General features: G+C 37.4%; 1 protein-coding gene across 21 annotated transcripts in view; it reads left to right on the plus strand.

Annotated features, from left to right (window-relative positions):
* Positions 1-26577, plus strand: part of NRXN3 (neurexin 3) — a 1270300-nt gene that overhangs the window by 998767 nt on the left and 244956 nt on the right. The window lies entirely within an intron of this gene.

Raw genomic sequence — 26577 nt, forward strand, 5'->3', positions numbered from 1 at the left:
TTAAAGCTGTGAAACACTTAAAAAGATTATGAAGTATATACTTTGAAGCCATAGATCTGCTGCTATGAGGCAGGTCCTTGCTTTGATTTATAAAATGTGATAATTCTAAAAAGCTTTGTTGAGCCAAAACATTCATTTAAAGTTTTGTGCAACCCTATCCAAGAACCACTATTAAAGAGCTCTCAAAAAGCATCTGCATGCAAAATTTGATTAAAGCCCAAGTTTGTTATTGTTTGAGTCTTGACATCTATCATAGAATTGAATCCTATAATGTAATTTTTACACATAATGCTGCTTTAATGATGTCTCAGTCATCTCTCAGGGTTACTTTGATATCTTGACAAGTCAAAATTATTGGGCTAAGCCCAACCACACAGTTTATTTATCTTCTGTACTACTTTTATCATGAAGTACTGTGAGGCAACAATTTTGAAAGGCCACAGGGATCAGCCATATTTCATACTTGCTGGATCACACAAGCTGTTTCCAAAACAAACATTTAAATTTATTTTTGTTTACAGAAAAGTTTTAGCAAGATATCACAGTATGTGGCCTTCCTACCCTCAGGCAAGAACTGTGTGTGAGAGAGATGTAACCAGTTCTCAGTTCTTCCCCAGAGTATAAGCCATCCAATCAGTATCAGCTCTCTATTTCCTACTGATATACTGGCAAAGGTAAATGCCTAGGGAGATTCTCAGTCGTCCAGATCATAGTTGTCCCAAAGGTGCTTTTTCAAAAGGCAACTGGACTTTCTTGTTTTTTCTTGAGAGACGTTTTGCTTCTCATCCAAGCAATGAACTGAAGAAGCTTTTTGAATTAGAAGCAAAATGTCTTTAAAGAAAGAAACAAGGAAGTCCAGTTGCCTTTTGAAAAAGCACATTTGGTTCACTGGCAAAAGTAGTCAACCACACATTATTTCATCATATTGTTGAATTGTTTTATTGTACAATAGAATAGAACAGAACAGAACAGAATAACAGAGTTGGAAGGGACCTTGGAGGTCTTCTAGTCCAATCCCCTGTTCATGCAGAAAATCTTATACCATTTCGGACAAATGGTTGTCAATCTCTTGTTAAAAACTTCCAGTGTTGGAGAATTCACAACTTCTGGAGGCAAGTTGTTCTACTGGTTAATTGTTTTAACTGTCAGGAAATTTCTCCTTAGTTCTAGATTGCTTCTCTCCTTGATTAGTTTCCATCCATTGCTTCTTGTTTTGCCCTCAGGTGCTTTGGAGAACAGCTTGACTCCCTCTTTGTGGAAACCCCTAAGATATTAGAACAATGCTATCATGTCATCCCTAGGCCTTTCCCCCCCATTAAACTAGACATACCCAATTCCAGCAACCGTTCTTCATATGTTTTAGCTTTCAGTTCCCTAATCATCTTTGTTGCTCTTCTCTGCACTCTTTCGAGAGTCTCAACATCTTTTTCACACAGTGGTGAACAAAACTGGAGTGTAGCCTTACCAAGGCATTATAAAGTGGTATTGAGTTCACGTGACCTTGTTTTATATTTGTTTTGAGTTTCACACAATAGTATAGTAACCTTGAGAAATATATTGCATTGCAATATATGTGGATTTTAATCAATCCCAATTTGCATCTACTGTATATCTAAGAACTCTGATGCTAGTCATTTATTCTTCTGTAGTTTACAGAGTACATATATTTATCCGAGTATAAGACCATTAAATATGATGGCATTTACTTCAGAGTAAGGCTTAAGATAACATACTGTAAGAAAGAGGATTTGGAGCAAAAACATTCATAGCTGATATCAATTTCAAATTATTTGATTGTGCTTCATTTGGATTTTATTGATAAAAAGCTTTTTCTTTTACTTAATCGGCCAAAACTTTTTTTTTACTTTTGAATATGGTAAAAGGGTATTTTTGTCATCCAAGAACTAAGTTGAGGACTATTTTAAGAGGGCAAAAAGCTAAAGCGGACAGGCAAGAAAACTGGAATAAGCAAGTCAGAGAAAAAAGCATAGGAAAATACTGAAATTATTTAAAATATATATTTTAAAAGTTGTATTGAAACAAATATTTCAGGCAAAGGAATGCCAAAGCCCACATTGCATAGCTGAAATTCCCTCTCCAAACCTTTGGCAGAGACAAGACATATAAAGTATTAAAATGATTGTTTTTTTTTTCTTTTTTAATTGGATATTGAATCCAGGATTTTGTATCTGTTGCACCAGCCACTTTACCTTTGAGGATCAGTGACTTATGAAATGGGCTATTTGTGTAGTATAAACTAGTACATAGCATCTGAGAACAAATTAAGGATGAAAGCCCTTGTATAAAATGTTGGCTTGGAATCTTGAGAAAATATCTTTGCAGAAAGTCCTCTGATTTTCATGGCTAAAAACTAGCCGATAGAAGGAATTGATGAGGACAAGTGGCACAGAAATTACAGCACAGTGTTAGCACTTCATCGCTTTCCCAAGAGAAGCGTTATGCTAATAGCTGCCAGAAAGAGTATTGCCTGGTTCTGAGGCGATAGGACATTCACTCTTGCAGCTGAGCTGATTTAGCAAGCAAACTCGAGGCTATTTAAAAAGCATTAGAAAGCAATAAAAAATAGTGAAAGCAAAGAAAGTAAAACCAGCACCTAAAATATCAAGGACTGGTATTGGAGATATGGAGTGAAAAAGAAATATCGAGAAGGGTAGAGTGGCAAGATGCATAGGGGAGTGGTGTGCAGGCTACAAAGTGAAATGCCTGCTTGGTTTTACACAATCATTAATGGGCATAACCACAAGTATGATACTGGAATGCCCAAATCTTGTTCTGACTCTACTCCTAATCCATTTACCTTTAGGGACAACAGTTCAATAGGTAATGATCTGACCTATGATGATTTTTTCCAATCTCTATGTGGTTAATTGGTTTTTTTTTAAAAGCATCACTACTTCTTTAGCTGAAAGTTAAAACAAAAGAGATTCAAAAAGTTAAAATCTAAATTAATGGGAAATAATGACAAGAAGGCAAAGAGCATGGTTAGTACATTTACAGTATAGTTGACTATGGGGAAGTAAAGATGATACACAGTTTTGTTTCCTTAGACTGAATGTTTATTAAATTTCTGGGGTTGCCTACTCACCAGCGAATTCCCTGATTCCAGTAATGCTGGAGTATTTCTGGAAGTCTGCATTTAGACAAACCAGCCATCAGTATAAATCATGCTTACACTCTATTCATAAGAGAACATAAAAAACCTAGCAAGAAACAAAAAGAAAGTATTTTCCCCAGCAGCCAGCATTCAGATAAGCAGGTTCAACACCAGACATACAATCAGGCAGAACTCTATCAAGGAACCAACAACAAGGAAGCTATACCCCTATCAAAATGGCAGCTAAGGATATTACATATAAGGCACAAAACCCTACATTCACTCAGATCAGTGGTATTACCTAGCTGATTAATAAAATGTCTGAAAACAATCAATCAAACTCAACACCAAACACTCTACAGGCCAACCCTGTGTGCTACACATTCTCTCTTCCATTGGAGATGGCAATGTTAGACAATTAAAAAGCTTAATCGCAGTAATATTAGACAAGATCATGAAAGGGAATGAAATTTCTGTAATAATAATAATAAAATAATCAGTATAAATAAGTGGTTTTCCCAGTAGTAATATGAATGTGGATATTGAGAAAAAGAAGATGGATGTTTTCAAATTGTAGACTTGGAAACAGTCTCTAAAAATTGAAGGAACAATCAATCATCACTCCTAGAAAAAAGAGTGTCTAGTCCCTTGCACAGATGATTAGCAAGTTGGACATGTGGTACAAACAGATTATGTTCTAAGAGAAAAAAAAATGAGGGGAGTAGAAGAAAGGAAAGGCATTAATAAGATGACTGGGCAAATTTAGAGATATCAGTTTAATATCGGGGGGGTTGTCACCAGGGAGAAGCCAAGATTGAGGGCAATTTTCCTCCTCTCCATGAATTAGGCCCATCTTGATTGTACCTAACTAACTTGAGACAAAGAAGGAAGGAAAGGTATCAATATGTGATTTATCAGGAATGCAAGCTACCGTGAGAGAGAATTGCCTTGTTCTCAAAGTTGTCCAATTTTTCATATGAAATTTCACATTGGCTGTAACTTGCATAAAAACAGAACCATCCACTGCTGCCTCTTCAGCCTAACCTGAAGCAGAGAGCAAGCTGTTCCCAGAACCATCCTGGTTGTTGTTCCTTGCCTTGTGCAGCTGGTTTCCTGCCAGCCACTAATTAACTGCTTTGTTAAAGCATTTTCAGTTACCTGGAGGATGAAAGGCACAATGTGAAACCCATTCTACTGTTGCCTCACTCTGTGCAGGACTCTTTTACAATGTGTAAAGAGGTAATTGTGCATTATGTCGCTGTTCAGTGGCTTCAGCTAAATCAACAGCAGGCAACAAGCGCTGGCTTTTCAGGGAGCTACAAGAGGTGTGTGCACGAGTGTGTGGACTGCACAGAGTTGATTAGAAGGAGAAAAACAGATCAATTTTTTTCTTCTTTATTTTGTACAGTGAGAGGAGTAATTCTAAGGGATGCTGAGTGTAGATAACCATCCTAGAAATCAAGCCACCGTTATTTGTGCTTAGCTACCTCCCTGGAGCAGAATACACATTTTTGATAACATAGGTGTCTCTGCCAGCCAAATTCTAGCTCTTCAGCTCTTTTTGGCAGCTGTTTCTTTTATTGCAGGCTGCATGAAGCTGTTGTCTTCTGTGGAGCAATTAAGTCATTAAGAGAGCAGCTCAGAAGTAAAGCTCATGCTTCATTTCCATCCCAGCCATGTGCAAAGCCCCAGCCAGTCATTTACGCTTGAAGAATAAAGTTTTAGGGATAAGCCTTGTAGCCTGGGGAAATGGTGGTTAAGCATTTCCTCCGGAAAGACCTTCTTAAGGAAGATGAACCATGGCAATTTTACATTGCTCAGAGTCTTGGCAGGTAGTCTGACAGCATTCTGTTATCAGACCAACCCTGGAAATAGCAGGAAAGGTTCCCCCACCTTTTTCCCCCCGGACTATCTTAGATATGTTCTATACTGTTCTATACTTCCCTTTTTCTTTTCTTTTTAAAGTCCAGTGGGCAATTAGAACTATGACTCTTCTTGTATCACAGTTAACTTGATTGTTGAATTAGTTCGTTTTGTGGGCTTAGTCCAAAGAATAATTTGGGATTCCACTTGAGCTGGGGCTGTGCAAGAATAGATAAAAATGAAACCCAGACAGCTGGGATGAAGAAGAAATATTTATTCCTAAAAGCAGATAGTTTGCCTTTAGGGAGCTGCAGAGAAATGGGGTACAGCAACAGACTTTTATAGGAGAGCTTGTCCTGGTGTGGAAGTGTCTACATGTTGATTTGACAGTGACACTTGAGGTGTCTGTGTAGATAGGTAGATCTATGATATTTATTTGTGTGAATGTGTAGTTCTGCTGGGAGACCTAATTGAATTAACTCTACTGTGTTTGCAGACTTTATTCTTTGATATGTGGATTAAGGCTGGGTAACTTATTTGGGATTTTGAGGAACTTTGAGTAAAATATTTACCCCATTTGCTATTTTTATTTCATTAATTTAGTTTCAGCTTGACTGTCAATTATCTAGTATAGAGACTGATTCTCGGACCATTGTGGATTCTGTTAATGTTTTAAGGGAAGATGGAAACCATATAAAGAATAAAATATATTTTGATATAAAACTTCTCACAGCTTCCACAATACATTAAACTATGAACTAGCCAAATGGGCTGCATTCTAAACCTTCAAAGACAAACAAACAAAACTCTCAAGTTTAAAACTAAACTCTCAAGGTTAAAACTAATTAAGGGACTCATGTTATGCAGCTACATTTGGTAGAGTTTTATTTGGCCCGGTTAAGCATGCTCTGTTAAGATATTCTGTGAACTGAACTCCACAGTCCAACCCTGAGCTACAAACATTCTCTTTTATCATCCTGTGAACTGTATAGTTTTCTTAATGAAATGGAACTCCAGAGTTAGGGTTGAGGAGAAAATCATTTTCATTCATATTTTAATGAAGTCTTCAGGTCATCGGTATAAGAAACGGTCTGGAGAAAGTGTCGCTATTATTTCTTCCTAAGTACAGATGAATAAAAGTTGTTGAATATTTGAGACCAAAGTATGAGTTGAGACACACAGTTCCTACATATATTGATAGGATTGTGATAATCACAACTGATACAATGGGATGTTTAGAAGTTTTTCATTAGATAAATAGTTCAGGTCCATATGTAAAGGTTCAGTAAAACTGCTTTATTGCTAAAGGCCTATGTGCAGGAATCTTCTCAACTAATGGATAGCACATGGTTAGATAAGGGTCAATAGCACTCAAGGGAAACTGGACTTAGTTTGTGTGTGGATATGTAGGGATTCTAGGCTAAGATCTCTTTTCATTCCACCCTATGTTCTGTCATTCCTTCTCCTTCAGTGTGTTACCTTTTCCTTCATCTCACTTTTCATATGCTTACCTATTGCTGCGGGCACACTTGGTTTAGCAGTGGAAGGTCAGAACAATAGGATATTATTATAGAATGTGTCATTGATGATGCTTTTATGTTATTTTATTGTTATGTAGTAATGATTAATGATGTTTTTTTTCAGATAATATACTTTTACTCATAGCCTAGCCTATAAATGTACAGTATATGCATAAATGAACTTAAACATTAAATATACAATATAGAAATGGAAAATAAAAGTCAATTGATCCTTGATCGTGTTGCCGTGAATGTCAGACTTTCAGCAGTGAAAGTTTTGGGTCTGTGACATCAAGCAGAAATTGTCAGAATTCACTGAAAAATGATGAAAAGAGGACTAGCAGTTACTAATATTTTACATTTACAATCTGCCATCCTAAATGCTTGTTCTGAAGTTCCTGCCCTTGAACATAGAGCATATTATTTCTGAATAAAATATTATTTGTCCTATAAGTAATTGTAAAATTCTTTCAGTTTTAAAAGAATGATCTTAATTTTACTACTTTTAAAAATGTATAATTTGTAAAAATTGTATAATTAGTTAATTAGTTCTCATTTAATAGCTTATTATATCCTGAGTCTCAAGGTTTCTCGTCTTGTCTACAGTTCTTGAGACTTGGGTTCCTTTAGAAATGTTGGCATATCATCAGCATTGTAATTGCAGTAAGTTTCCTCCCTTCCCTCCTCCCCCCCACACATACACAGACATACCTTTTATGATTCTAATTCTGCATTTCCCTTTCCCTAATGATCTGTTGACACTGGGAATAAAGAAAAAAATTAACTTATCCATTTTGCTTGGATTTAACCTTGGAAAGAAAATGGAGGAAAAAAATTAATAGGAACCTGAAAGACTGCTTCTGTTTTTCCTTCTTGTACAAAGTTGGTATTGTTTTTTGTTTTTTGTTTTGACTGAGCAATAGTGAAATGTTCGAGTTGCTGAGTAAAATAATTAATCCTTGCTTAAGAGTTTGTTTTCCAGCGGGGTAGGGATTTACTGATATTTGAATTGCTGCTGAAACTGTGCTTTTAATGCCTGTTAATTCTGAAAATTTCTTCTCAGAGATGGATCTGCCTAACTCCAGATTTTTGTTTTTGTCAAAGTAGACACAAGTCGCTTCAGGATAGACTAGTCAACAAATACTGTATATCTGACATACAGAGAGAAATAAATATTGGTATGGCAATTGGAAGAGTGTCAAATTGTGATATTTTAAAAAGGGGTTTTTTCCCCCAATAAGTCTTGATTCTTGGAGACTTGGTGACAAGTTTTGAAATTTAATTAGTAAGGTTTCAGGTATGGTTTGCCATTGCCTTCTTTTTCCTATGGTTGAGAGGTAGTGACTGGGTCAAGATCACTCACTATCTTTGTGCTTAAGTGGGACCTAGATCTCATAGTCTTCCCACTTAACCACTACACCAAACTGAACCAATATTATTTAGTGTAATCAGTTACAATGTCAGATAAATTCACAGCACAGAGTATTTATTACAGCATTGGATGAGGACTGGGGAGATCATGGAGCTCTCAAGGTGACTTTGTCATGATCATTTCTTGTCAGCCCAGGCTACCTCACAGAATTGTCATTATGGAGAAAAACTGAGAGGGTAGATCTCAGTTTAAATTGTCTTGAGGCCTTGGAGAAAAAGGAGATGATGCCACACTTGCAATACTGGCTAGTGTTTATTTGTTGAAGTTTCCAATTTTCTGACTGAGACTATCAGGACACATTTTGAGTGTCAGATCTGCTCCAGCTTGGGCATTCAGGAAATAAAGACCCTTGATGCCATTTGTAATTAAAGGTATACTTTTACTGAAACCAAATGGTTACAGCATAGCAAAGCCAGATTTGAGCATAAACCTGGTAATTTTCCCTTCTCCCGGGTCTTTCCCTCTTAGTTGTCTTTGTGGTATCCAATAAAGTTCAAAATAGATGTTTTGGTAACAGTTCCACATTTTGGCGCATCTTTCCATTCCCATGCTGTTGTCCTTGGATCTCTCAACTGTTATTTCTAGTTGGCACCCCAGGTTCCTATCATCCTCCCTCCCTATATCCTCCCATTCCTCCTCCCCACAGTTTATGGCAGGCTGCCACCACATGTTCTTTCTTCTCACTGGTTGCTCCCTATAGCTGCTCTTCAGAAACTTTTGGAAAGTGTCTTCTTTCTCTGGTATAAGTTTTGTTGGGTGTTAATAGGGACAAATCAGACGTGGTATTCCGCAGGTTCTGACCAGTTCTGGAGAACCGGTAGTGGAAATTTTGAGTAGTTCAGAGAACCAGCAAATATCACCTCTGACTGGAGATTTTACAGTATCCTTCCCCTGCCACACCACCAAGTCACGCCCACAGAACCGGTAGTAAAAACATTTGAATCCCACCACTGGGACAAATGAAAAAACAACAATAACAAAGCATTGATACAAATACAAAACAGTGGTGTTTTTTATCTACATTTAAATATGCAAAATGTAATTTCTTTAATACAGATTTCATTAAAACAGATGCACAACATTATGGTCAGAATGATTGAAATTCCAAATCTCCACCTACATGCTGGTAGTCCTTGACTTATTATGATAATTGAGCACCCAAATTTCTATTGTTAATAAGGCACTTATAAAGTGAGTTTTGTCCCATTTTATGACTTTTCTTGCCACAGTGGTTAAGCGAATCACTGCAGTTGTTACAGTAGTAACACAGTTGTTAAGTGAGTTTGGCTTCCTCAAGACACTGCAACCATCATAAATAAGACCTAATTGGCAAGTATCTGAATTTTGATCACATTCTGCAAGGGTAAGCTGGGGTGGGATTCAGTTTTTTTAACAACCGGTTCTGTAGGCGTGGCTTGGTTTGTGGGTGTGGCTTGGTGGTCATGTGACTAGGTGGGCATGGCCAACTCGACATCACTCATGACAAGGGGTGTTTCTCCTCGCCTGGCCTCTCATGACAGTGGGGATGGTGTAATGGTCATAAATGTGAAAAATGGTCATAAGTCACTTTTTTCAGTGCCATTGTAACTTTGAATGGTCACTAAATGAGCTGTTATAAGTCAAGGATTACCTGTACAAAAATACAAAAAGCTTCTTTGCTTGCAAAAAGCTGCCCTAAATACCAATCATTAGATTTAAAATACCTGCAAGCCAGAGTTACAAATGAGGAAGGGTGCCAGATCACCTTGAGGAATGAAAATAGTTAAAATGCAGTGATAACTATCAAGCAGCCATCTCTTGCTCATAAAGTGAAACCCTTTAGCAGAGAGGTCATTTAAGCTCTGCAGAAAAAGCACACCCAGGAAAAGCAATCCTTAGATCTATTTGCACCACTTAAAGATACCAGCTAGTCTCACTCACCTCACAAGATATCCTAAGGAAATCATCCAGATTTAAGGAAAGGTCACATGCCCCCCAGAAAGGCAGTAAAAAAAATCAGTGCCAAGCTTGCATCCTGCTTCTTGGAAGTATACCCCAAAAGGACAGTGCCAAATACCACTAAAGCAGTGAAGGAACACGCCCTCCCTAGATAGAAAAAGAAACCATGAGGCAGGAAAAAAAATCAAACACAATACAAATAATTAAATCACAACAGTAGCTGTTACTTGTTGAAGCTGAATAGGGAAAATTATCCCATCAATAAACACAGGATTAAACTCAGAAAGGGTATGTAAACTCACGTTTGAATGTCAATCTTTCTAGCTAGCCAAGAAGCCTTGCTGAATGTCACTCATCTTGGTTCCCTGTTACTAAAAGCTTTGCTTCATTATTCAATTATTTCTTCAAAGTGCTGATTATCCAGGGAAGTATTTCCTCCCAACAGTAGTGTAAAAATCTTAAAACAACCCTTCCCCTTTAAGAAAGTCAAGCCTCAGAAGCTCCGGAGAAAGAAAGTCTAGGCGTACTGGCAAGAATGTAATAAGGGTGAAAAAAAACAAAAGGAGATTGCTTCTAACTACAGGTTCTCCGAACTGTTTAGAAAGTTAACAAGGGGTTCTATCGAACCGGACAGAACCGGTAGAATCCCACCCCTGGTCGTAAGTGTGAGAAATGGTCATAAGTCACTTTTTACAATGCCATAGTAACTTTGAACAGTCACTAAATGAACTGTTGTAAGTCAAGAACCAATGCAGGTTAGGTGAATTGCATCTAATTCTATCCTCCTCTCTATTTAAAGTTGGCATTGCATGCTTATCTGAAGGAGAGAAAAACAAATCATTGTACAGGACTGCTGCATGTAAAACTTGAAGTCAACTATTATTTTAATAAACGTGTGAACCAGTTACAATATTAACATATTGTTTACTTAATTTGCATACCCTCCTGAGAATTTCAGATTGAATTCACATTACATAGACTATGCTATGTTCCCAGTGTTTTGCCTAAACAGTATTGATTCCCAAAGGATTATAGGTGAAATGTGAGAGAAGTTAAAATGGCAAATGATTGGGGTTTTTGATCAACTGAGAGCAAATAGCCACTCAATGCTCAACATCATCCAATATGATGTTGGGCATTAATATCCCTTTGAAACAATATCAGCACAGGAACACTTATGGTTTCTACTCACATGGTTATACAGTAATGGGATGGTAAGACAAATACAGTTATTTTGCAACAATCTGGAGTTAGTGGCTACAGAGTCTGCAAGTCAGATTCTGGGTAAATAAAATAGACACATGGAACTTTGTGATAGTGGCAAATATCTGTAGCTCGAGTGTAGGATGAGGGTGTAGGTTCATTTTCCAAGCTTGTGGGTTGATTTCTGAATATTTCATTGACAGGCTAGGTAACATCTTCAGTGGAATTTAGAGAATGTAAGTGTTGGTGTTCTTCTGCTTATAAGGGCTTCTTATGGTCAGTAGATCTTGTGATGGAAGGATCACATCAGGTGAGGGTCATTGGGAGATTAAGTGGTAGTGGGGGGTTGTGTGAGTTGATTGAGGGTTGGTGCCTCATCACAAGATCACATGAAGCCCTTATAAGAAGAACACCAATACTGACATCTCTTAGATTACACTGATGATGTTACCTAGCCTGGTAATGAAATGTTCGGAAACCAACCCACAAGCTCAAAGAATGAACTTCCAGCCTTACATATGGAACTCTGTTGACATAGGAATGTTCTGAGGAGCTAGAACACTAATCAGCCTAAGCCATTAGATTAGCAGTCTGAAGCCCACCAGTTAAGAGTTCACTGTCAAAATTCAGCAGCAAAATGATAATATTTAGTATGATTTTTTTTCCTCTTCCTTGTCTTTTGGAACAATTTAAATTTAAACATGAATTTGTTAAGGATCTGGGAAACTTAATGAATCTCTTTTCCATAATTGTCCTTCCACAAAAATATCTTATAAACAAAAAGTGCCCCAAATTGGATTTTATCAATGCTAGTGACGTTGTCATGACTCTGTGGCCCTCAGAAATCAAATAATAAGAAATGTAATAAAAGCACCTCCACTGGAGAAAAAAGTCCCCCAGTTCTAATTGTCAGTGTTGCTTAGCAGTGGCTTTCTAAGATTCCAGGCAGGAATCTTTGTAACTTTATCTGAGATGCTTGGAGAACCTGGAACTTTCTGCATGCTAACAATTGCCCAGTTGCTTATCTGCAATTCCGCTGTTGCATGAAGTCCAAATCTAATTTATAAGTTGGTTTCTTTCACTCTTTGCTATGGAATCTTAGGTAAATTCTTTTTTTTTAAATGACCTTCTCCACTTTAGAAAAAGAAGGAACATTGAAAGTTAATTCTTCTCCTTGGAGATTTAGGAAGCATGAATGAATATCAGAAAAAATGGGGGAGGGTGAAAGGAGGCATGATGAAAGTAAAACAAAGCAAAGAAGTTGTGTAAACAAATTAATTAATTGGAAGTGAAGTACATGTTTGTAATTTTGCCCTTGTTGAATGGAAATTGAAGTTCATTACACTCACTGACTGCTTTAAAAGCTTTTCTCCACAGCTTCACCTAGGGAAAGAGAGAGGGAAAGAGAAAGGGAGGCGGGGAAGAAAGCCCATTTGAAAGACTCACATTGGCAGAAACAGAAACAGCTTCAATTAAAATAGGAATTCATTACTTGACTCCTCAGGAGAGAATTGTTACTTGGATGTTCACTGAAGAGGAAGAGATGTGGTATATTATCATGCTTCTTTTGTACTAAATTTTGGAAGTGATAAAGTAGTTTCTTGGGAAGAAAAACTGGGATAATAAAGATCAGCTATCCCATACAGAGTTACTATGTGAGTCTCCTAGAGTTGGTTGAAGCCAGGCAACTTCCAAAAGTGAATAAAATAAAACAAATAAGCATGATCCCCAAATGCTCTTATTGACAAGTCTGCATGTTTAAGAAATTGCCTGAACTTGATTGTTTTAACAAACAATATTAATTCTGATTAACATTAATGTTCCTGTTAAAACTACATAAATTATACATTTATACAAGAAGAAATTCTTCATTGGAAGCTCCAACATATTTTGATGTCTGAAGGTAGGTTTAAATAAGTCGTACAACCTGAGGCAGTTTACTGGCTGTTCATACAATATGCTGTTTTTCATTGATTTCAGCCTCCCTATGAGTAGCTAGTTCAAAGAATTCCTCTCCAGTGAAAGAACTTTGAGGCTATCTTTGGGTGAAGGCAACTCAATCATAGCACCTTGTACAAAGACTGTTCATATGTTCTTCCTTCTTTCTTGTCCTTTTGTTAGCCTTTTCACTTTTAAAATAAAGGTCCATAGTTTGGTGTTTTAAAAAAGTTGAGTTGTACTGTACTGCACAGCACCATTCTCAACAGTGGTCATCACAAATGAAGGCGACATTCAGCATAGTGGTGCTACATGAAAAATGAAAGAATTATATGAAAAATGCAAGCTATTTATAAAAAGACACCTGTGAGTCAATATGTCTCTGTCATTACTTAAACATGGATAATGCAAGTGGTTTCAGAAGAATGTAAAGTACTAGATTAATCATAAGTATTTAGACACAAGAATGCAAACAAACAAAAAAGTTTGACTTATGTTTCAGTATAAACATGATTGATTTGCACTGCTGAAATCCACAACATTGAAATGTAGCTCAGTTTCAAAGCCTAAACTGTAACCCTTTAATGCAGTTTGGGAGGGGGGGAAGCATGTTCAAAAGCATATTTAGAAGTGCATATAGAGTTGCATTAGATTGAAGAAAATGCTTGGTAGGTGTATGCTTTTGCCCTTAAAATACATACAAAAAATTATTTTCAAACCATAGAGAATTACTGCAGTACACAGATGACAGAACTTTCCAGCTGGAATCTGCAATAGGAAAAGAGTCACCTTATCCCGCAGGGAAGGTTATTTGGCAGCTCTTCAGACCTTTCAGTGGTGCTCTATTCTGGAACTAGTTTTATGGAAGCTTCATTGAAGCAAATGAACATCAGAGTACCACAGAATGAGCAAGAATTGGTAGATATCTCTCCATATATTGATTGGGTAGGTGTACGCTTTTGCCATTAAAATAGATGCAAAACATTATTTTCAAACCATAGAGATTTGCTGCAGTGCACAGATGACTACAAAAGGGTCAAAGTTCAGGAAAGTTTTATGAGAGTTGTTAGAGATGCTTATTAGACTTTTTTTCCCCAACTCAAAAAAGAAATAGGGAAATGAGTTTTGAAATGGGTATAGGAAGAATAGGACACAGACTCATATCAGCATTCATACTTTTTTTTAATGAAAGCAATTTTATACACACTTTGGGATTTAATAAAACAACACACCCCTACCTACTTTAAATAATAACCCATTTAAAATAAAGTGTTAATCTGAAATTGAGCAGAATTAAAATATAAACCTAAATTAAAAATGATTAAGTTGGAGTATTTTTTATTGATTAAATTTATATGCCAACATCTCATTGACTAGGTGGTGAGTAACTGATTTCTAAATATGCTTTTATTATTCATCTAAAAGTCTCCAAGAATGTAGTTTGAAGTTTCTTCCAATAGAATTCCACAATTTGAGAACTGTTATGGAAAAATGTAACAAATGAACTCTTAGAGTTCATTGAAGAAGGAGATCTCATTTTAAGTCAGAGATCTCAGTCCATCTCAGTCTCCATAGAAATGTCTGCAATATTCCATTCTCTGGTGATAGAATATCAAAACAATACATTATGGGTGGCTATGAAACAGAAGATGGGCAAAACATGGTAAGCCAAAAGCCTAAAGTCCTCTCAATGATTTATTCATACCCAAGGGTGAAGCACAGTAACGGATAGGACAGAATTCATGTTACTTCTGCAGTTGATGTAATTTTCTTATTTTGGGGTAGAGTTTATTCAACACTTTTTATCTCCTGGATCAAGAAAAAAGGGGAAAGAATATCTGCTGCTTTTAATCCTTCTATCAATACAACCCAACAACGTTTTAGATGTATTGGGTGATGAATTGTCAGAGCCACTGCACCACCCATAAACCACTGCCAGCAATACAAGAAGTGCTTAAAGAATGGAACAATTCAATTTATATTGTTTTCAACAATCCAGTAATATATTTCTTCTTTCTTCAACTTTCTTCAAGTAACTTTCAGAGATTAGTTAATAAGTTTCTCTACTTCAAATATACTAGCCAAGTTTTATATATGTTGAAATGTCTATAACATTGTATTTTGGCTTATTAAAACTGGAAGAAAGTGGCTGATTCCAAATGAAAGTCATTCCTAGATTTGAAGGAGTATCTCCCAAACATGAAATGATTGTTTGACATATTTCTAATTCACTCTTCCTAGTTTGCTAACAGATAGTCTTTCCTGGAGATATTTTAGTTCACGTAATCATAGTTTCATAAAAGGTGTTTGCTGATATTGTGCTGAAAATGTATTGGAATACATAGAATTAGGAGAGAAGGGGGGAAAGTCTAAAATATATCAAGAAGCAAATCATGAAGGGCTGTCAAAGTAGATATCTAGGGTAAGTAAGATATCTAGGGTAACTTCTAGCTCTGTGCTTAATGGAGTGACATTTGGATTTTCTCCAGGGCTGCTGTCCTATTCCAGTCACCATATTTCCTAATGCAAATATGTAAATAACATACCAATTAAATCCATATAAATAATCAGCATAAAAGATTTAAAAGATCTGGGCCAAAAGCTTCCTCCTAAACCAGTATTTCCCAACTGCCAGATGTCAGGGCTTTAGCCTCCAGAATTCCCAGAAGCCACTGTGCTGGCTGTGGATTTCTGGGAGTTGATCTACATATCTGAAAGTGCTCAGGTTAAGAAACATTGTCTTTAAATATATCATAGAGGCTCAGTGGAAAAGTATTCCATAGACAGCCTTTTCCCAAATAAAAAGCAAAATGATTTAGGTTTGTTGATGTTAAATATACCAATGGTGGGCCTTAAAAATGCTGAATTGAAGGTTTAAAGAGATAGGATAGAGTGCCAAAAATACTGTGTGTCCATGCTGAATCACTGATCTTTAGAAGAGATGGAAATAAGTTGTTCTTCAGAGGTCATAAAATGTGTTTATTTATAAATCCATACATTCGGTAGATTTTTATTCATCATTATATTCCAGGTTGAAGGTCACCAAGCTCAGACTACTTAAAGAATACATTTGACATGATAGCTAATGGTTATGTCTATTATCAGTAACAACTGCCTCTCTTTATTTCAGTAGTTGTATTTAGAGGGTATTTTTGTATTCATCTCCTGCCTGTAAGGTTCCTATTCAGAGGTGGCATTCAACCGGTTTGCACCTATTCGGTGCATGGGTGATTTGGCATGTGTCGCAGAACTGGTCGCCTGGTCACCTGCTTGTCCCGGTCACTCTCCTAGCTTTCCCTACCACGTGGTGGCCATGGCACAGCTCCGGCGGATGTCCCAGGGCTGTTGTACATGCCCACTGCTTGTGCAGCTGCTACACATGCAGTACGCATGTGCAACAGCCCCGGGACATCCGTCTGCCTGCCTGCCCTCCCGGAGCACATTTTCTGCCTTCTCCTGGCTGATGCGCCTCCTCCAGCTCAGCCCGGCCTGGCCAGCCAGTAGGTGGGTGGGCGGATGTCCCAGGGCTTCTCGCCACCTTTGTCCCGATATGCCTGCAGCAGCCCCTCTGGCCAGCTGAGCCAGGAGCCACCGTTCCCAGGCTTCTACTCTCCCGTGCTTGGTCGATGCCTCTTCACCTTCCCTGAAGCGGCTGGTCCTCCTGCCCCTCACCCTCCCCTCTCTCACCTGGCCTGAGAAGGTAAGGGTGATGGCAGGGGATAGCAAAGCGGCTGGGTCCTTATCTTCCCCTCTCTCTCCCCCACTCTGTGTGTGTTTGTGTTTGTGTGTGTGTGTGTGTCTCCCTCAAAGCCACGGCTGGGCTTTCCTTGGTGCTCTTTGCTATTTTCATTTCTTCTTTTTGGAATCCAGACTGGCTGATCGAGGATCGCCAGCCACGCTGGAAGCATCTCTTTGGGTGACCCATCTCCCCTCTCCCTCCCCCTCTTCTTGCAATTGGCAGCCATGGCAGGGCCAGGAGGATGGCATGAACACCTGAGGAGGAAAAGGGGGAGGAGAAGGGTCACCCGAAGGGATGCTTCCAGTGCGGCTGGCGATCCTTGTTCAGCCAGTTTTGATTCCAAAAAGAAGAAATGAAAAGAGCAAAGAGCACCAAGGAAAGCCCAGCTGAGGCTTTGAGGGAGAGACACAGACATAGAGAGAGAGAAGGGGGGAGAGAGAGGGGAAGATAGGGAAGAGCGCTTGGCCAGCCATGGCTTTGAGAGAGAGAGGGAAAAAGAGGAAAGAGAGAAAAAGAGGGAACGAGAGAGGAAGGGAGAAGGGTCTTCTAGTCCAGCCCTCTGCTCAGGCAGGAAAACTGAGGATGCCAAATCTGAGTGGAGGGCCAGGCAAAGTGGTCAGAATAATCTTTGGAGGGACCGTATACCAGGGGTCCCCAACCTTAGCATCTTTAAGACTTCTGGACTTCAACTCCCAGAATTCCTCCCAGAATTTTGGGAGTTGAAGTCTACAAGTCTTAAAGTTGCCAAGGCTGCCTGCCCTATACCATTTCAGAGAAATGGCTGTCCACTCTCTTCTTGAAAACCTCCAGTGTTGGAGCAACCAGAACTTCTGAAGTCAAGCCATTCCACTGGTTAATTGTTCTCACTGTTAGGAAATTTCTCCTTAGTTTTAGGTTGCTTCTTCTTTGTTCTTTCTTTAAAGTTGAAATTATATTCTCTACTGTTAAAACCATTGTGATTTTCTAGCATTATGCTGCATGTAAGAAAAAGAGACCTCTTTTTCTTAAATACAAATAACCTGCCCATTTATTGTCACAGTTGGCTGCATTTGCAGCACTGATAAGCAAATAACTCTGGATATTTTCTTTGTCATATTACATAAGTATCTCTTAATGGGTGATATTTTACTCAAAGTAAATTATTTTCTAGTCTCCTTAAATAAAAAGGATGGCATTAGATACATTTTTCAAACAGTGCACATTAAATCTAGAAATCAAGCATCATGTATAAGAATGTTTGCATTAGGAACTCTCCACACACTATTTTTTTCTTTTTCCATTTTTTTTTAAAACAAGTTTTATTAAAAGTTTCAACAACAAACAAATCATTACATATTAAATCTTTCCCTGTCTTTCTACAATAATTTCCCCAATATTCTCATAAAACACAAACAAACACAAACAAACATAAAAAAAATCTTTTAGTAAAGTACCTTGGCCCCAGTTACCTCTCTTTGCATGGGCTAAAATAATAGCGCATATCACTCTTCACAATTCTATCTTATTTAATCCATCTTAATTAAATCATTAAATTTGTATCTTTTGCCCATTCATTATCCCTCTATCTCTTCTTATAATAAAAAGAATTTCTCCTGAAATCACTAATCAGAGTATGATGCCTTTCTATCCTCCCCTAAGTTAGTAAAATTAACATTCAACATAACAAATACCCAATTTGGTTCTGCTTGGTACATTCTATCCACCAAAAATGTTTAAATACATTGTATCCTCCTTTCCTTCGATATTTTATTACATTTTAAAAATCAATCATTATTAAAAACTTCAACATTTTAATTTCTTATTAAATCTTAAACCATTCTAATTTACTATTTCAAATATAAATGTTACAATACCATCTTCTGTACCTTAGCAGAATCTTTCTTACAGAAATTTATATTTCATCCTTTGTCTCTAAAAAAATCCCTCTTCTCCCATCCAATTTTAAAGCTTTGAGGCTTTTCTCCGCCTTTCCCCTTTCTTTCTTCCCCACCAAATCTTCCTACCCCCTTCTTCTTCTAACCTCTGCCTTGCTGGGATCCCTTCTCTGTTGTGTTCCCTTTTTCTCTTGTTTGTTATCATTATATTTACTTTGCATCATATTTTTCTCTTTCTCAAATGTTTTTAGATCTTAAGTCCTTCATTTTCCTTGCTCTCTTCCTTCCTTCTTCCTTAGATAAGTTTTGGGATTCAATGAAGATGGCGTCTTCGTCTCTTCCTTGTTGTTCTTCTTCCGTTTCCATCTGTTCCATTGTCTGTTGGTAATTGACCAGCGCCATTTCTAGAAATAGAAAAGCTTTTCCATGCCATCTTTGCAGGCTGCTTTTGTTTGCTCATATTCATCCCTCAGGTCTTCAAAAAGGAAAGCCATTATAAATAAATCTTTTCTTTATTCCTCTTTCTTCTTACACCAACCAAATATTCCGAGAGAAAGGCAAAACAATCCCAAAATCCACAATCCTCAATAAATCCAAGCAAGCCAAAATTCCCCCTTCCTCTTCCAGGGGTGGTATCAAACAAATAAAAAAAAGAGTCCAAATCTATATTTTAAAAGCCTTATTAAGATTATATTTCTGTCCTCAAGTCTTCAAGGCATCTCCTCCAACAAGATCCAAATTTATATATTTTCTTTATCCTCTCCCTTCCGGCTTAATTCCGTCGGGAGGGAGAGTAAACTTTCCTTTCAGCACCTCAAAATAGCCGCTTTTTTTTCTCTTGTGGAAAAAATCATCAAAAAACCATCTTTTCCAGGAATTAAATTAGATAAATCTCAAAGCCCTGGGTCGACCAAGAAGAACTTTCACTTTCAATAACTTTCTCTTCTTCCTCCTGCGCATACTTGCCCGGCTGTCAACTTCTTTGTGGCGGCCATTGCGGACCGCCGCTGCACCGTCCTGGTAAAAGGGGGTTCTGCCGGCCAGGGAGGGGGTCTGCAACACCCCCAAACCCTTCCTCCGGATCCCCCTTACCTTCAGCTACCCCTGCAGGGCAGCCTTGCTCCGCACCCGTCCGGGTCGGAGCCCCAAAACGGCTAGCGCGGCAGGGATCGCGCAGCTTCGCGAATCCCTACCGCTCGCGAAGCCGACAAACCGGAAACCCCCTCTTCTTGCAATTGGCAGCCATGGCAGGGCCAGGAGGATGGCATGAACACCTGAGGAGGAAAAGGGGGAGGAGAAGGGTCACCCGAAGGGATGCTTCCAGTGCGGCTGGCGATCCTTGTTTAGCCAGTTTTGATTCCAAAAAGAAGAAATGAAAAGAGCAAAGAGCACCAAGGAAAGCCCAGCTGAGGCTTTGAGGGAGAGACACAGACATAGAGAGAGAAAGGGGGAGAGAGAGGGGAAGATAGGGAAGAGCGCTTGGCCAGCCGTGGCTTTGAGAGAGAGAGAGGGAAAAAGAGCGAAAGAGAGAAAAAGAGGGAACGAGAGAGGAAGGGAGAAGGGTCTTCTAGTCCAGCCCTCTGCTCAGGCAGGAAAACTGAGGATGCCAAATCTGAGTGGAGGGCCAGGCAAAGTGGTCAGAATAATCTTTGGAGGGACCGTATACCAGGGGTCCCCAACCTTAGCATCTTCTAGGACTTCAACTCCCAGAATTCCTCCCAGAATTTTGGGAGTTGAAGTCTACAAGTCTTAAAGTTGCCAAGGCTGCCTGCCCTATACCATTTCAGAGAAATGGCTGTCCACTCTCTTCTTGAAAACCTCCAGTGTTGGAGCAACCAGAACTTCTGAAGTCAAGCCATTCCACTGGTTAATTGTTCTCACTGTTAGGAAATTTCTCCTTAGTTTTAGGTTGCTTCTTCTTTGTTCTTTCTTTAAAGTTGAAATTATATTCTCTACTGTTAAAACCATTGTGATTTTCTAGCATTATGCTGCATGTAAGAAAAAGAGACCTCTTTTTCTTAAATACAAATAACCTGCCCATTTATTGTCACAGTTGGCTGCATTTGCAGCACTGATAAGCAAATAACTCTGGATATTTTCTTTGTCATATTACATAAGTATCTCTTAATGGGTGATATTTTACTCAAAGTAATTGTCTCCAAATTATTTTCTAGTCTCCTTAAATAAAAAGGATGGCATTAGATACATTTTTCAAACAGTGCACATTAAATCTAGAAATCAAGCATCATGTATAAGAATGTTTGCATTAGGAACTCTCCACACACTATTTTTTTCTTTTTCCACTGTTCCCAGGACTCATATCTGCACTGTTAATATAAATTTATGGAAAAAAAAGAAAATAAACAGTGACGAAGCTGCAGCATGTAAAATTGAAATGGTTTGTCATTTCAATGTTCCAGGCTGTTTCCCACTCTCCACTCCCCTTATCTTCTCATCTAGCAAACAGCTCTGGCAATTTTTGATCAATTCCCTTTCAAGTACTAACCAAATTTAACCAACTCAGGTTTTTTTTCAAGATCAGCCAAGGGTGAGTAAGAGCGATACATAAGTCACATTAAAGCTTAATATGATGCATGAGCACAGATTAAAAATGGACCAACTGTGAATTGCTAATGAAGACAAAAAAAATAGGCAATCCAAAATTGAAGCATATGTTTGACTGAATAGATTTATGGAATACCAGAACTGTCTTACATAATTTGGGAGAGTTCTGCTACTTAAGTGCAATCAAAACTTCTGGAGTATGGAAGGGGTTTGCTTTCACAGTCTGAATTCATAAACATTTCTGTTTGACTTTGACCAAAGGACATAGGCTGAACACATTGCTTGCCTTTTATAGGCAAGGGAAGGACAAATATAGCTGGGAAAGTGAAATCATTGGATGCTTTTTACTACGAAGCTAAAAGTCAGATTTTGTCCATTGAAGAAGTAGACCAGAATGTGTGAGAGCAAGTAGGCAGGTAATTGTGAAAGTGAGCACCAGGAATAGTAAATGCTCAGAGTTAAGAAAATAAATCCCAACTGCCAATATGGGTTCTATTGCTGAAAGTGAGAATGATAGGTAGATTTTCTTTTCCACTAGATTTATTTTCTGATACTGAAATTCATCACTGAAACCAAGGCTATTTATCATGACATTCCTGTCAATTAATTCTTTAAAAAAAACCTCTATCCCTAAGGCCTTGCTTTCCTGCTGATGGCGAGTGAAGGACTAGTGGAGGAACAAGAAAGCTTTCACTGACCAACATATCTAAAGAGTTATATCATAAGTGTTGAGGGATTCTTTGTATGTGTGGAGGAGAGTATTTGAAGTAGCAATCCAAAGAAAAGAAGAGCCAAATAATTGTTTATTATTGGTAGGATGGGGTAGTTTGAGTTATACTTATGTAGGAGGCTATTTAGAATTATGGTACAAATAGCTAATGATATATTTCTAATCTTTCATCCACATTAAGATATAAAGATTTAGGACTGAATATATTAAATTCACCCTTCTACAGTTCTCTGTTTTGATCAACAGCATATTAAGATGCCTATTTTATGAGGTCCAATTTAAGGTAGATTTCAAATAGGTAATTTGGATACAGTGATATTATTATTAATATAATCATTATGAATAATAATTGTTCATACAATCATATGTAGTGCTCAGAACCACATCAAGAAATCCTAATCTTTTTAGGATTTTTAAAAAGTTGTCAGTTAGACAAAGAATATAATGGGTTGGAATGGAATGGAAGAATGGAATGGAATATAGAACAGAGTAAATTAGAGTAGAATAGAATAGAATAGAATAGAATAGAATAGAATAGAATAGAATAGAATAGAATAGAATAGAATAGAATTCTTTTTTGGCCAAGTGTGATTAGAAATACAAGGAATTTGTCTCATACAACAAAGTCATAGTCATAAGAAGCTTAGGAAACAGGTAATAGAAAAGATGAGAAGGTTAATGCAGTCCTACTAGGTGATTTGACATCCCAGGCAAAGACAGTAATTATTTGGGAATTTGTTGTTTAGCAGAGTAATAGTATGGGGGGAGAAACTTTCTTTATATCTAGTTGTTTTGGCATGCAATGCCCTGTAACATCATCTTGAAGGAAGAAGGTAAAACAAATTATGTCCAGGATGTGTGGGGTTTATAAATATTTCCACAGTCCTCTTTCTAGCTCACGCAGTACACATGTCCTCAATGGTTACTTTTGTTTTTTTCTGCAGCCCTAACTACCATATCTGTTGAAGTCTGTGTCTGTCTTGTTTGGTTGCTGTGCCAAACGAGACAGTTAGCAGAGTGTTAATCAGGTAAATTGTATTATATACTTGAACGATGCATCTGTCACTGCCTTCTTTTAGAATGTTTTCCCCCCTCCTAAGTTACTTTGGATATGTAGACTTCTCACCCCTCAAATTGGGGTGAATCTGCTGTGAGTTACATTAGACTCTCAATCTGATCTCTTCCAAATGTGACACTATAATTAGTGTGCCATAATTTCAACAGAGCTGGAAAGCAGCAAGAGTGAGATGGCAGTTATTAGTGTCAAGAAAATGGAAAGGAGTGGTCTCATGGTAAAAGAAATATCTGAAACTCATTTGCATGACCTGAAGATTTATCTTTGACCACGATGGAGCTGGTTCCAACTGTCATTATCCATTTTTAGGCATTACATTGGTCCATTTGAATGAATATATCCCCAGGGATCACTTTCACTACTGATGAACTAATAGGCTTAAATGATTATTTCTGAGATGTGTAAAACTAGATAATGTAGAATCAAGCTGATAATCCTTCTCAACAAGAAGCCCTCTCTTTACAAGTGTTCATTTTGCAAACCCTTTTGACATCATTTCAAAAAGAGTAATTTATTTTTGGTAGATGCTAGCAACCATAAAATCGGCTTTCATGGTGATCTCTGCACATTAGTGACATTGTTGTTTCTTGTCTGCAGATGCTTTTTCTGGGTCTTTGAATGCTCATGATTATGGAGATCCCTCATATGGCCAGAACTCTGGGTTAGAATAAATAAACTTTTCATGATGTTCTCTCTTTGGTTTATATGTACATGAATATATCTTATATTGTTATAACTTGATCTATGATATCGCAGAGATTGCCTTGAAATGTGAGTTCCAAGTATCTGCTTTAAAATAGATGGCTTCAATAATTAATAGATTTAAGTATATCTTTGATAAAAGTGTAGGATGTAAACCAGGGCCAGGATGTCAAACTCGCAGCCCGTGGGCCAGATATGTTACTCACTGGCCATGCCCATGCCCGGTTTAGCGAAGGTGGAAAAGTTGTCATGTGACAATGCTGTGATGATGCAAGTTTGGCACACCTGATATAAACCAACTGTCTGTTATACTCATTGGACTCTTTTCTTGCTTACTGGTGTTGTCCATTTCCCATCCCTGTTAATATACTAATTTTAAAAATCCTCATCTGGTGTGCATCATATAGTGTTACTCTGAGAAATATTCACTTATATATTGGTCATAATATGGCTAGTTATAATGATCACTACTTTTGTTAATGTCTGGGTTGTGAAATAGTTTATAATGTCAACATGAAGTGGTGGACTTCAATTCTAGTTCTTTTATACTGTTATGGGTCAGATTATTATTTATCACCATTTCAACATGGAACTAGGTAAAACAAATGAATACTTTTTAAGTAAACAATTTTATCTAGTACATTATTATTTAATTCCACACTGTAAAAAAAAGCTGGATTTTACAGAAAAGGAGAACGCTGGGAATCAAGCTATTCTTTTGAGGAAATTTGAGGAAAAATATATAATATTTTTCTGGAAAAAGCTGAAAATTACAATCAAGTCATCATCAATTAATGGGTCAAAATGAATATATTTGGAGGCTAAGCTGTAATTTAGAGATGCACTAAGTTTTTATATCCAAGAGAACACTAAGCATTTGGTGGAGAGGAGGGCTGAGGGATGTAAATTAATAAGCCATATCACAAGTTATAAACAATGCTGAGCTTTTAGGAACAATTTTGAGCATGCTTTTAAAAATTCTGGTATGCTAATTTTAGGGCTTAAAATATAGTTTTCATGTGTTTTGTGTCTACTGTTGTAGTAAGATGGGTGAAAGAGATTGCAGAAAATTGGACTTACTATTACTAAGTTCTTGGTTTTTCATATTAGGTATAAATTGAATTTACAATTTGATTCAAATGTGAATCACTCATGCTTACTGAATATAAATAAATACAACCCAAATTCAACAATATTCTGAAATGTGTTCTTTTCAAGGTTCAGGAGTATACATTATAATATAATATAAATAAATAGATGCCAGATGCTTGCATTGGGGAAAAGTCCACAAAATAAATGAATGAAAAAATATTATATATGAAAAAGTGTTTATAAATATGCATATATTATTATTATACCTGAAAAATATATGTGTGAAAACTGTGTAAATAAATATGCACACTAAGTAAAATGCATGTGACATGAATATGATTTTTATTTGTTTTATTCTGAACACAATAATTGCAACTTATTGAGGAAATGAGCAAAATGAATAGTGATAGTGAACTCATGAAATGTGATTGATTTTTCTATCTTGGTGTTTTCTGCTATACAATATCTTGTTTGAGGGGCCTTGGTGCTCTCAGAGCTTGCTTGTTTTCTTGTAGACATTTCATTACCTAACTAGTGCTAGTAAGGAGTGCTGTTTGCTGTCAGTTTATATTCTGGTGTCTTGCATGTCTGTTTAGGTGGGGGTAGTCTTAGAGATTCTTTGGTTGGGCTGTTTACTGATGGCTCTTTGGCAGTTTCTTGATTGGGGTATTGCTTATTTGATTGTTGGTCTGAAGTTAACCTTCAGTTGGGAAAATATGACAATCCTAGACCAGTCCAAGTCCAAAAATGCCAGGGAATTTTTAGAAGCCTTGACAGATCAGCCATCAATAGACACATAGACATTAACAACATCTATAGACTATGCAAAAAAAAAAAATCAGCCCAAAAGAGAAAAAGACTCGAGTACCTCTCCACCAGGAATCAGCCCTCAAATCTGCACAGATTAACTTCAAGGTTAACTTTAGACCAACAATCAAGTAAGCAATAACCCAATCAAGAAATTGCTAAAGAGCCAACAGTAAACAACTCATCTGGAGAATCCTCAAGACTGCCCCCTCCTACACAAACAGGCAAGATACCAGAATATAAACTGATAGCAAACAGCACTCCTTACTGGCACTGATCATGTTACCAAGTTAGGATAATGAAATGTCTGCAAGAAAACAAGGAAGTTCAGAGAGCACCAAGGACTCCTCATTTCAAACTTGAGCTACACATGTTCTCCTTTATTGGTAGTATCTTGTTTATTTGAACCAATTGTAAACAAAGGCCTGTTGATGCATACTGTGAACATGTTCTTCACTGTTCAGTTCAACTCCATACAGTAACAAACACTAGAAATTCATCAAAGAACTATGAGAAAGCAGTTATTGTAAAAGTTTATCAGCATAGAGAGGTATCATAACTCTTTGACTGTTTTGTTAAATAAACATTCATCAGAATGATAATTATGTATATGCTTTCCTGGGAGTAAGCCACATTGAACATATTTAGGTGAATTTCCATGTAAGCATTCATTGCATAGCGTAAGGATTATGAATCTCTAGAGCTTGTTACTGTATGGAGTTGAACTCAACAATTAAGAATATGTTCACAGCATACATAAACAAGCCTTTGTTTACAATTGGTTCAAATAAGCAAAATCATTTATACAGTCATTAGCTCTAAAATAGAGCACAGATAAAGGATCTGCATTTATCACAGGTTCCTAAGCTACTGTTCTATTTTAGACAGGACACATAATAGCAAAGTTACAACTGGGCTATGGCACCAGTGGTATCAATTTGGTTTAAATAAAAAGTGCAGAGACTCAGAGCACTCAGTCCAATG

Source organism: Notechis scutatus, chromosome 1 (genome assembly GCF_049901735.1).
Source record: "Notechis scutatus isolate UNSWTSFEM ecotype Mainland chromosome 1, rNotScu1.2, whole genome shotgun sequence".
Classification (NCBI taxonomy): Eukaryota; Metazoa; Chordata; class Lepidosauria; order Squamata; family Elapidae; genus Notechis; species Notechis scutatus.